Source organism: Panicum virgatum, chromosome 7N, assembly GCF_016808335.1.
Source record: "Panicum virgatum strain AP13 chromosome 7N, P.virgatum_v5, whole genome shotgun sequence".
In the NCBI taxonomy this organism is placed as follows: domain Eukaryota; kingdom Viridiplantae; phylum Streptophyta; class Magnoliopsida; order Poales; family Poaceae; genus Panicum; species Panicum virgatum.
The window spans coordinates 19,466,305-19,479,598 of record NC_053151.1 but is presented as its reverse complement, the minus strand read 5'-3'; the positions used below and the strand labels follow the sequence as shown (position 1 = coordinate 19,479,598).

The following is a 13,294-nucleotide window of genomic DNA, read 5'->3' as shown; positions in this document are numbered from 1 at the left end:
TGACCTCCTCTGTGACATAACCCTTTGCAATGCTTCCTTCTAGACGAGCCCGATTACGAACATATTTTTTTAGGACTGCAATATATCGTTCAAAAGGGAATATATTATGAAGGAAAACAGGACCGAGAATACCAATCACTTTGACCAGGTGAACTAGAAGATGCATCATAATATTGAAGAAGGATGGAGGAAATATCATCTCAAGACTGACTAAACTTTGGACAACATTCTCTTGTAGCCTGCTTAAACTCGATGGATCATGTTGAGAAAGGCGCATAGCTTTATGATTGTTGCTCGAACATTAGCTAGTAGAATACCTCTAAGTGCAACTGGAATCAATTGCGTCATCAACACGTGACAGTCATGGGACTTTACGTGTGCGAATTTTTTCTCTTTCAGGTTCGGTAGCCTCTTTATGTTCGAAGAGTAGCCTGATGGGACCTTGATACTGTTCAAACAGTCAAACATACTTTGCTTCTCTTCCTTACTAAGAGTGTAGCACGCAGGACCTAGGTAATGATGTCATTTATCTCTTTTTTCTAGATGTAGGGTGGCCCGTTGTTTCATACGTTGAAGGTCTTGCCATGCTTCCAGTGTATCCTTTGGCTTACCGTAGACACCAAGGATGCCTAGAAGGTTCACACAAAAATTCTTTGTTAGGTGCATCACATCAATTGCGTGGCGGACCTCTAAGATTTCCCAATAAAGTAACTCCCAAAATATACTCTTCTTCTTCCACATAGGTGCACGATCATCATCACTCTGCACTGATCTGTTGCCGGGTCCTTTTTCGAATACTACTTTTATATCTTTGACCATTTCAAATACTATTTTCCCACAATGGTGTCTAGGCTTGGTACGATGATCTGCCTTTCCACCGTAGTGAGCATGCTTCCTCCTTAATGGGGGCTTGATCGGAAGAAATCGACGATGACCCATATACATGATCTTCCTACAGTGCTTGAGGTACGTGCTGTCGGTTTCTTCTAAACAATGGGTGCATGCCCTCTAACCCTTATTGGAATGTCCGGAGAGATTGCTTAGTGCTGGCCAATCGTTGGTGGTTACAAAAAGCAATGCACGAAGTTTAAAATGTTCCTTTGCGTGCGCATCCCACATACGAACACCCTCTTCTTTCCACAACAATAGGAGATCCTCAATCAGTGGTTTCAGATACACATCTATATCGTTACCAGGTTGCATCGGTCCGGGGATAAGCACCGGCATCATAATAAATTTTCGCTTCATACACAACCAGGGAGGAAGGTTGTATATATAGAGTGTCACAGGCCAGGTACTATAGCCACTGCTCTGCTCACCGAAAGGATTCATGCCATCTGTACTTAAGCCGAGCCTTATATTCCTCGCATCATTTGCAAATGTTGGGAATATTCTGTCCACCTTTCTCCACTGCGACCCATCAGCAGGGTGTCTCAACATATTGTCTTGCTTATGTTCTTCTTTATGCCATCGCATCAATTTAGCATTCATTTTGTTCATGAACAAACGTTTTAGATGTGGTATAAGAGGGAAATACCACATCACTTGGGCAGACACCCTCTTCTTGACACGCATCCCTACAACGTCGTCTGGATCATCTCGAGGGATCTTATACCGGCATGCGTTGCATACAGGGTATGAATTCAAATTTTCATACTCACCTCGATATAGGATGCAGTCATTAGGACAAGCATGTATCTTCTGTGCCTCTAATCCTAAAGGACAATCAACCTTTTTTGCCTCGTATGTTGTCTCCGGCAAGGTGTTACCCTCAGGGAGTAAGTTTTTTATAAGTTTCAGCAACTCCTTGAATCCCTTATCAGACAAACCATTTGATGCCTTCCATTGCAACAATTCCAACGTGGTACCCAACTTCTTTTGGCCTTGTTTGCAATCTGGGTACAACAATGTTCTGTAGTCCTCCAACATACGCTTCAGATCTCTCGAATTCCTTTTCTGTTTCGCAAACTTCCTCAGCTTCGCGCAGCATCTGACCCAGATCATCTTCTACAATGTGTCCTTCGGCATCTTCCTCAGCCTCACCCATTGTAGTGTCATCAAAAAAAGCACCGTAATTGGCTGCAAAGTCAGGAATCCTATCCTCTTCTTCTTCATTATTATCCAGCATAATTTCTCTTTCTCCATGCTTCGTCCAAACATAGTAGTTCGGCATTAAACTACTATTGAACAAGTGACTGTGGATGGTTCTTGATGATGAGTAATTCTTCTCATTCATACAGAATTTGCATGGACAACGAACGAAACCGCCATACTTGTGTTTCTCGGCCGCCTCTATGAATTCATGCACGCCATCAATGAACTCCTTTGAACGCCGGTCGGCCATGTACATCCATTGCCGACTCATCTGGGTTCACATTTTATATATTAACATCAAACTAGTGTCAACATAACCATTCTTAAATAAACATTGGAAGCTAAAATAATAATATATTAAATTAAACAATGATTGATTACAAAACAAATTAAATTGGAGTGTCATCAAAATTATATACTATAAATATATATATTATGCATGCCTAATATAAAATAAAATAATCCAAATTCTAACTATATATAAATAAATAGTTATCTTATGCCTAATATTTTATATAACAATAATATGAAACCATAAACTAAATCGGGTCCAAAAATATATCTACAAATATTTATTATGTGTATAAACTAAATCAAGTGCTAATTACATCTACAAAATTAATCTACAAAATTAATTTGTAAAAGTATTGAAAATAGTATTACTAAACTTTTTAAAAAAATGAAAAAATTCGCCCCCCCTTCCCTCACTCAACTGCCATGAACAGTGAGTTCACGGCAGCTTGGAGGGGGGAGGGGGCGGGGTATTTATAGTAGGAGCACAAAAGCACCAGTTGTGGTAATCAATCGGTGCCAAAAGTACTTGTTCAGCACCGGTTGAAAGCACCAACCGGTGCCTATGTCCAGTGCCAGCAGAGGCACCGGGTCATGGCATGACCCGGTGCTAATGTCTGTTCCACAAGCACCAAGTTGTGCCACCACCCGGTGCCATTGATGCATGGCCAATTTGGTACCGGCTGATGGATTTAACCGGTACTTTTGTCAGTGCATTGGCACCGGTTTGTGCCATGGCGGGGCTTGCCAGAGCTCGGCGCAGGCCAAGAGTACCGGCTATTGATGCAGTCGGTGCTGATGTCTCCCATTAGTACTGGTTCAAGCAACAAGTGGTTCCTTTGGTCAAGAGTTTTGACCTGTTTTCCAGTAGTGGAACGACGCAGCCGCAGGGCATGAGGATATGAGGCCTTGGGCGTTGCAGGAGGACGGTTGGTCCCAAGTCCCAATCTGCACCTGAGCGAGTGAGCGTACATGAGAGGTTACATATGCATTCACGTAATCACCGCGCCGACGGGGATGAAACAATGCAAGAAGGGTATTTGATCAGTATATGCTGCCATATCATTCAGGCAATAATAATACAATCAGTTTGCTCCAAGGATGTCAGGGAGGAGCGCACTGTGGCTGTTAATTGGTCTCAAAGATGATGACTCGATGAGGGCGTCAGGCAAGTCCGGAGCCCAGAGGCCGCACACCGCTGCGCTGTGGCGGAGCTTGAGATATAATAATGAAGGGGGAGCCAACCAGAGTTGGAGGAGCACGAAAATGGACTCATTATCGCTGCATCCGTCATTTTTATAGCTCAACAGTTATGTTGACCATAACCAAAACTAAAAAAATACTATTCAAAATTATACTCCTACCACGCAAGCAGAAGCTGGTGTTATTTGTTGTGGGTTGGAAAATAACGATTTGATTGATTAATGTAGAGACCAGCGAACCATTTTATGTAGCAAACCAGAAAATACAGTAACTATAGCAAAAACAAGCAGTCGAACGTATCAAGCGAGCCAGTAGCGAGACAAGAGTTCCTCCCTCCTCATACTGACATTGCAGACTTGCCCAAAGAAACAAAGCAAAACTCATGTCTATGTATGTGTGGAGATGAGACCATTGCTCAATGTATATAGTTAGCTCGCGATTGCTACTAAGCCTATAACCCAGCTGATTTACTGCTTAACTAGTGATGGCCTAATATATTTTCTAGACCAAGGTGGGGCCACAGCCCCGTATGTCCTACATATAGCTCCGCCACTGCCGCTGCGTGCATGCGCCGTGCAGGAGCAGGCCGCGTCTACGGTGGCGTCCGCACACGCAATGTTAGATAAATAAAATTTAAATGTATATGAAATTGTCAAAATTTAATTCATTGTATGCAACACAATAAAGATGGTTCCTTTAGTTTGTTATATATCTCTCTCCATATTTAAATGTATATCTCTGTTGACTTTTTGTATCACATTTGACCGCTCATCTTATTCAAAAAATAATACAAATTTATGAAAATATAATCTATTTTTAAATATATTCAATGATAAAGTAAACTACATCAAAATAAATGATCAGTACAACATAATTTTTTTGAATAAGACAAGTGGACCAACCTTGAGCAAAATGTCAGCAGTGTCTAAAAAAAAGAATTGAGGTAGTAGATTTTTGGTAGTCTAGTTTTTCATAATCGTAATCTCCATATTTAGAGAGACAGGCGATGGCACCGGTCGGGCGATGTGGGAGTTGCCACAGAGGTGGTGCCAAGCTGAGCAGAGATCATTACATGGCAGTCGAACGATTGCGGTCACCATGGCCAAACTTAAGTCTCAGTCATCAGATGTTTAATACCAATTATATAAATAAAGGCTAATTCGTGAGATGAATTCATTAAGCTTAATTATTACATATTTTACATATGTGATGCTACAACAATCATTTTCTAATCATAGATTAATTATGCTTAATAGATTAATCTCGTAAATTAGCCACAACTTATGTAATTAGTTTTATAATTAGCTCTTATTTAATTATCTAAGTTAGCATCCAAATATCTAATGTGACACAAGGTAGACTTTATTCAAAAATCACTTAAACAAATAGAATATATTCATTGTTTCACTAGGGACATGCCGCCACGGGTACACCGGATCTCCTGGGCCCTGCTAGCCTTTTGGGGCTTGGGGCACAGGGCGCATGTGAGGCCGCATGTTGCAGCTGATACTGTCTACTTAGAGTCATGAATCTCGAGGTATGCTGACATAGCGCTATCGATTTTTGCCTCACAAAATACTGTCCACTTACAATAGTTGGAAAGAATAAGAGCCATCCATTGGTCGAAATTAGACGGTGCAAAAATAGACGGTACCAATGGTACGGTACCAGACAGTACTAAAATAGTGGGACCGGTACCGAATGCAGGTAAGACCGGTACCTAAATTAATTATTAATTTTAAATTTAGAAAGGGTATAAAGGTCATTGGCGTGAACCAATTTGAGATAGCAGCTGGCTTCATTGGCGTTGGTTTAGTTGTTTATATAGGACGATGTGAAGCCATTTCATTTAGTTAAGCATTGGTGATGCAGGACACAGGATCAAGATCTATCTCCTCTGGTAGTTGAACAAATCTATAGAAGACTCAAAAGTTCACTACAACATTTGCCCTTTTTTACTGTTACACTGTTTATCTGCTTCCCACAGAATCGTGTGCGTTCGATCAATGGGTCTAACAGATATCTGGTCGTCCATGCACATCTCCCAGGCGCTTTCCCCTTTCTGCCCTCCTCCAATCGATTGATCCATCCCCTTCCCCCGATCCACACGCGTTTCTCTTCAGCAACATCGATCTCATCCGGCTCCTGCCTATACCCGCGGGGATCATGAGCATCTCTACCTCCGGAGCTTTCTCTCCCCCTCGACCCCCCCTCCAGATCTGCCCCAACTCTCTCCCCTTCGGTTCCCTGAAGATCTGCACTGACGCCGACCATTTGCTGCCGCTGGAAACTTCCTTCTCCCCGGCTGCCACCACATCGGTCGCCTTAGCCCACCATCCTGTTAACGCTTGGACTGCTTCCATGATGCCTTGGACTTCAGGATCTCCGCTGCTACAGGTGCCCTATCTACACTCAAACCAATAGGTATATTTTGGTTAGCATGTGTACATTATTAGGGTGCGCTCAGAGATTGCTTGGTTCTAACGAAATTACATGTTTTAGTCTTCGAAAAGTATGAAGGCAGGTAGTTTTTGGTGATGTTGTTTCCAGGATTATTTTTTGCGTTATCCTTAACCAATTTTATTTACCTACTTTTTATTCAGTTTAACTTTTTGTGATATTTTCGGCTGTCCCATTCAACACATGTTTCTAGCTATCCATCTTAATACAGGTTGGTGCACTGAATTGGTTTGAAAGTAATGGGTCCTTATTTTAAACAAGATTCGAGGATAGTCTGAATGAAGCATGAAGGGCTACTAAGCATCGGGCTTGGGATTTAAACCTGCAGTGAATTCTATGTTCTTTCCGTACTAAATTCTGGTTGCTAGTTACGAATTACTGCTGCATATGCAGTTGGGTTGACGGTTGTGGCTACATGCTTAGCTCTGGTCTCCAAGTTAGTGATATTACTTTATATAGAGATTGAGGGATACATGAATGGTAAAATAATTGTAGTGTCTTTGGTCATGTTTCCTGGTGACAAATTGCTATTGTACTAAACTCAGTGACCTGTCATACAATGCACTAATCTTTTGGCCGATAGTTGATGCTCTTCGTAAACTTCAGTGCAGTAAACATATTTATTAGATTGTTGCATCCTTCATGTATTGTGCAATCGGATACCAGTTTGTTTGTAGTTTGTACAACAACTTACACTCTGCTTATACATGATTTTACCGTCTCTTCTTATATTTTTTCAATCTGTGTAGCTGATTAGATTACTGAAATTTCTATGTAGATGGTCCAGCACTCTGACTCTCAAAACACAATTAGAGGGTAGCTTCAAGGTGACTTTCAGAGATCACTTTTATTGGCTTTTCCCCCAAAAAAACATTCCGTCACTGGCCAATAGTGACTACGGCCTGATTCCTATTCTCTGCTATGGTTGCTTCAGCATTGATATCATTTCTGCACCCCCCCCCCCCCCCCCCCCGGAAAACTGAAGGCAAATCGACGGCATAGACGGCCATGCGTGTTTGCTCAGTTCATGGTTAGTGATGTACTATGCTTGCTCTTTTTGTTTCTTACAATGAGTTTGCATGACCTATGTTCTTATCTCAAATAATTCAGTGAATGTTTTAAATTACAGCCAATGCTTATAGGTGATGTTAATTCATTTCTTGATGAAGTTTCCATAGCATTCCGCACTAATGCACTCTTGGCAGTCTGCATGGCACTATTTATCAGATCAGCCTGCTGGTATGCTCACAGCTCTCTGCACATTCTTGGGTTATTTGGTTACCTTGGTTTGACTCATGTGCTTGATAAGCACCTTTGTGCTTATAAAAAATATTCAGTGAAATATTTTTAATTGTAGTCAATGTTTGTGCTGATGGTGTTTAACGTACTACTTGATGAAGCTTCTGTACACATAATGACAACGTTGCTATTATGAGGTACTACAATGGTTCAAATTTTGTTGAGGAATGATGGTTAATTTCCTTTTGCTTATTTACTCTTTATGCGCTCTTCTATTTAACCACTCTGTACCAAATGAGCAACAGGGTCCTGTTGGTCAGATATCATGTGTAGTGATAGTTTGTAGCTTGTAGAGTCATAGAGTGCCAACCTGTTTCTTCTTCTTCTTCTTCTTTTTCTGTAACCATCATATATGAGCTGTTACATATTGTGATATCCACAATTTGCTTGCAGTGTCAGGCTACTTAGTATTCATATTATATACAACATTGTATATATAAATGATATGTTTTTAGGGGATTTAGTTGCATTGCTACTAAATCTATCTTAGGGCACCTTTGAATTTTCCACGTTCTATTGTGTTACTTGCTTCCTATAGGAGGAAAGATTAGGGATTTCTATGTTGCCTGCAACCAGTTTGTGAATAGGAAAACGGCCATGGCTTCATCTATTGGACTATTGCTATATATGCTTTGCAACAAGTCAATTTTGGAACTGATAGTCAGATTCTTACTCCTCCGTACAGCGAAGAACTATTAACATGAATGAGCATGTAGTTTGGAACCTATTTAGATTCGTACTTGATATTGTATATGCTGTTCAAATTAGCTGTAGAGAACTCCCTCAGTGAAAGAAACTGACTCAATGACTTCTTTATGGTTACATGTATATCTACCTAGCCCCCGCGGCAGTTGCCGCGGGGTCTCATCTAGTATATGAAAATCATCAGAGCGGGAATTAGAACAGAACACGTCCATTTTTCTTTCTTTCAGGTTCAGATTATTTCTCCTCTAGCAGTCTGGCTTCTTCTGAAACCAGGAACGGCGACTGGCTGCCTGGGCCGACGATTTGAGGTGCCGGCGGCACACGTAGCGGGCTGCTTGGGCAGCAGCGAACGAAGGTGACTTCCCTCGGCGGCACCAGCGGCAGCGCACTGTAGGGGCGGGGGCGGTGGCGCCCGATGGGGTCAATGCCGGGGCCGCCTGCGGGGGGTCACGGTGGTGGCGATGCCGGCACAACACAAACGTGGAGCCGAGGTGGAGGCACAGGACGGCCGGAGCCAGGGCGTGTGTAGCCAGGGCGGCAGCGCGAGACGGCCGGAGTCGGGGTGTCATTGTGGCGTGTGTGCAGATTAGAACAGACAGTCTATGACCTATGACCTAGGTATATACATCTATTAATATGTGGTGAATGGTATATACATAACATGGTATACACATGTATTAGTATAGGGTACACCAATTACTATGTTACCCTTGGCTAATTATTTATATTTTAAATATATATTTTTATTATTATCTTTTAATCAATGGTTAGGAATATTCAGAAAGTAACGGTACCAGATGGTACTGATGGTACTGTACAACCGCTGTAAACAAGCTCATAGAATATATTCATTGTTTCACTAGGGACATGCCGCCACTGGTGCACCGGATCTCCTGGGCCCTGGTAGCCTTTTGGGGCTTGGGGCACAGGGCGTATGTGAGGCCGTAGGTTGCATCTGATACTGTCCATTTAGAGTTATGAATCTCGTGGTATGCTAACGTAGTGCTATCGATTTTTGCCTCACAGAATTTATAGTAATGCTAGAGCTATAAAACTTTTTACAGAAATCTTACTTACATGCTGACAAACATGGAGCTACATCCACGTGGGACAATTTCATTTTTGATTGAAAATCAGCTTGCATGATTATTGCCATCCACATCATCAAGTGGCGGCCACGCAGCTTCGGTGACACACGTGACGTGGTCAGCGACCATGTCACGCGGTAACGTACGTTAGCGAATTTAGGCTTGCTTGCTGTCTTTCCGGTAGGGAAGATGGGCGGACAATGGAGGAAGCCCAAGTGGAGGAAAAAGGAAACCAATTGGAAAAAAGAAAACACTTGGGGCAGAGGCCAGAGAAGTCACATGGATTGTGGACAAGGAAACAAGGTGAGACATTATGCTTGGGAGGGAAGCTGCCTCACCAGGCACATGACTGGTTTATGAAAATATTAAACAACGTTTCCAGTAGCCGACCTGATAGGTGAATAGGTGATGCATGGCATGGCGAATATTATACGTGCGGCCGCATGTACTGGGGAAATCCATTTTTCTGCCATGTTAGTCCGCGCATCACACTATATATTGCCATGCATCACTCACCGGAGCACATGGTAAGCTAGCATTTGGACACTGTAAGAAATCGATCCCGATCCGCAGAGACGCACGGAATTGTGTTACACAGTTTATCTGCGGGTGTTCTCTATCCTTCTTCTCCATTTATTTTTAAGAAATTAAATGTGCAGCCACTGGTTGCACCCACTCACAAATTAAACTAACGACCACAGGCCCGCGTCTACGTGCCATCCCACGCTCAGCAAAACAAGGCCACTCAAATGCACTCAACACACATGACATAACACAACCGGCGGCCTTGCCATGAACACGCATGACTCAGGCGGCCCTATATAATAAATACTAGGACACATATAATAGTGGCACAAGGTAGCAAGCATGATTCTAGTAGTAGAAAATAAACATGCGCATGTGATGTGCCGGCGCCACCTCCTCACAGCTTTCACGGCCGTTATGGCCCCGGGCACTGGCTCTGGCAGCCGGCACCATAGTACTCAGGGCCTTGCCCGCAGAACCCATATTGGCTGCAGCAGTTGGGGGGATGGCACGTGGCGCCTCCAGCCTGGACACCGCACTCACCTGCCTTCACCGCTGCGGAGTTGGGGGCACCACTAGAGCACTGGCTTCGGCATCCGACCCCGCAATACTGGGCACCGAGCCCACAGAAGCTGAATTGGCTACAACAAAGGCCGTTGGGGCACACGGCGCCGCTAGCTTGGACACCGCATTGCGCTCCCGCCTTCACCGTTGGTGCAGCAACAGGGGCACCCCCTTGGCAGTTGCTCTGGCAGCCAAGACCGCAGTAGGCCGTGCTGGACCCGCAAAAGCCGAACTGGCTGCAGCATAGACCGTTGGCACACAAGGCGCCGTCAGCCTAGACACCACATTGTGGCACCGCCTTGGCCTTAGCCTCTGCAGCCGCCGGAAGGTAGGTGAGGGCAAGGGCCGTAAGCACCAGAGCCTTCGCGGCTAGGCCCGCTGCTGCGATCATGTGCTTCGGTGAATTTTCAGCCATCTTGGTTTGCTAACCGCGTATGATTATGAGTATGCGATAGGGACCCCTTATATAGAGCTTGTGATAGTGTCTATTATGATGACAACTAGGTGTCGGCGATGAAAATTATGATGAGAAATGGTCGGGAACGAACAGTGGTAGTATTAATAAAAAAGAACAAAAACCTTAATGATGACGTCAGAAATTTTCATATCTATGAAATGAGTAAATAAGAAAATAGTTTAATACGGTTGTGAAATCAGTTACGAATGATATGTTTTGCTAAACACGGAAACAGTATCGAGTCCCGTTTTGACTGTGTGTCCAATGCTCCAATCATCCAAACGCATTACGCCTTCGGTTACTCCGGTCTAACCATGTCCGTGTCGATCTGAGTTGCTGGAAAACACAAGTATATAATCACGTCAGTAAGGACAGGGTTAAACACCGTATCATTGGATATTACAAAGGTGCAAGCTGCCACTGCACCAGCGAACAAAGCTTTACTCGCGACTTTGGTATATTGTGTAACTTGGTTTTATATACATCAAATTCGACGGAACAAAAACGTACGTCGGACCCAACTAGGCTTTTACAAGGTGCCTGACGGAGGTACGTCTCTCACGTATCCTTGTAAAGATGGAATCCTACTCGACTACAAATAAGACAATCCGGATCAAGCATCGGTAGATGATGGTCTTTTTGTTTTGCAATACACAGATGATACTAACCTTTTTACCAAGAATAATATTGAACAAGCAAAGAACATGAAGCTTTTGCTTTGTGGATTTGAGGCATTCCTATACATCATAGGAAACTTTAGAAATGTGGATCGGAAAGAAGTCAAAGAGGTTCAAAAGAAACTCAGTGTTGCTGGAAAGGAAAGATGCTTTCGGTTATGAGCAAATAAATTATTTCTCATTAATTTATAGTTCATAGTAATCTATCCTTTTTTTTGCTATCTTTCTTTGAATTACCACATGAGGTATTAAAGAATTTAGACTACTACAGGTCTAGGTTCTTTTGACAAAGTGATGAGCATAAAAAGAAGTACATACTCACTAGATGAAGTACTCTGTATTCACATGAAAGATCTTGGTGATGAGCATAAAAAGAAGTACATACTCACTAGATGATGTTCTTTTGAGAGCCACGTTTTCTTGAGCGGATGGCATAAAGTGTCCCCAGGCGGGCCTCGTCTGATGGACTATCAGCTTCACGCTTCTTGGTACCGGAACATCTTTTATGTATGACTTCGTCCGGAACATGTTCCTTGTCATTTTCAATGAATTTCACTGGAGCCCATTGGATCTTCACCAAGACGTGTTTAATTCCATATCTAAAATTCTATAATAGTTACTAGAGCTCCTGGAGCAATGTTTTGATGATTTTCAAAAGAAGGAAGTGAGAATAAAATCAAAGGAAACACGCGGCATCACTGCGGTTTGTAACACGAACCAGCAGTAATAATTTAGGTTTCAGTGCTGATTCGTGTCAACCGGCAGTGATAGCTTCATGTTTCACTATCGAGTGCTTCACTGCTGTAATAGGAACCAGCAATAATAGTTGTATTTCCGTCAGTTTCAAGTGCAGTGATGAGCTGGCAAACATGGGTTATTCTGTAGTACCGTAAAATAATTAGTCATGGTTTCTAGATTTATCTACAAGCTTAAAAGATAATTTCTCTCAGAATTAACAAATTGTGCAGGAGCACAGATTCATAGAACTAGAACAATGTCATTTTTTTTACTTTCTGTAACATTTTTATATGCCTTTGGATCAAACTATGTTGGGCCCGCACCGTGCTGTGGCCGCGTCGACCATGCCATGCAGGGGGCAGCATCAGTGGCCTCTCTTAAGTTTCTTTTCTTTTCTTTTTTACTTAAGGCGAAGGGTCCAATGAATCTCTCATCGCAAGAACCCAGAAGTGACGATGATACTGGAGAATCATCTCCAAATGATTAATAGATTCAAAGAAAAAGTCAGAAATGTTTCTTAGATTCTATCAGATTTTAGAAATCAGAAAAGAAAAATAGTTCCTCTATCTAGAGAATCTACATTACTAACTTCTTTCAAAAATGTTTCTGTGAGAATATATAATTTTAAGGGACATCTTACTTGAAAATGGAAATGATTGAGTACTTCTCTTCATCTTCTTTATTTGAGTGTCATTTTATAGACGCTCGTTTGTGTTCTCGTACGATTGCAGCATGTTTCGTCGGTGATCAGTCTGTGGCCGGCGTGGCGCTGTGCCACGGAAGGCTGGTTGGGCACCACGCAAGAACCGAGAAGTGACAATGGATTATAGATTTGTCAAGTTTCAAGGTACGTTTCCTGAAAAACAACAAACACGACTAATACCTATATGTATACGCCACACTCCAGCACAACTCATACTATACGTGGATAGCAAAAAAAACTGGAAAGCCACAGGTCAGTTGTGCCTTGTGCGGCATAAATCTGTGCGCCTCTGCGGGATCGATTTCTTACCATGTCCAAATGCTAGCATATTATGGGCTCTGGCGGATGCCGTCATATAGTGTGCAAGGTTGGCAATAGCAGGCTATAGCGCCGCTATAGCGCAACTATAGCGCTGGGAGAGAAGCCACGCGATGTTTAACCCGATACTAAAAATGTTGGCAATAGCGGGCTATAGCGGCGCTATAGCGCC

General features: G+C 42.8%; 1 long non-coding RNA gene and 1 pseudogene across 1 annotated transcript; one reads left to right on the top strand and one right to left on the bottom strand.

Moving 5' to 3' along the window:
• LOC120680988 overlaps positions 1–13,294 on the bottom strand; it is a 49,032-nt pseudogene that overhangs the window by 34,445 nt on the left and 1,293 nt on the right.
• On the top strand, positions 5,455–7,919 carry LOC120680662. Its single transcript, XR_005677756.1, has 4 exons — positions 5,455–5,985; positions 6,827–6,875; positions 6,983–7,078; positions 7,178–7,919. It is a non-coding gene; the product is annotated as an uncharacterized LOC120680662 (long non-coding RNA).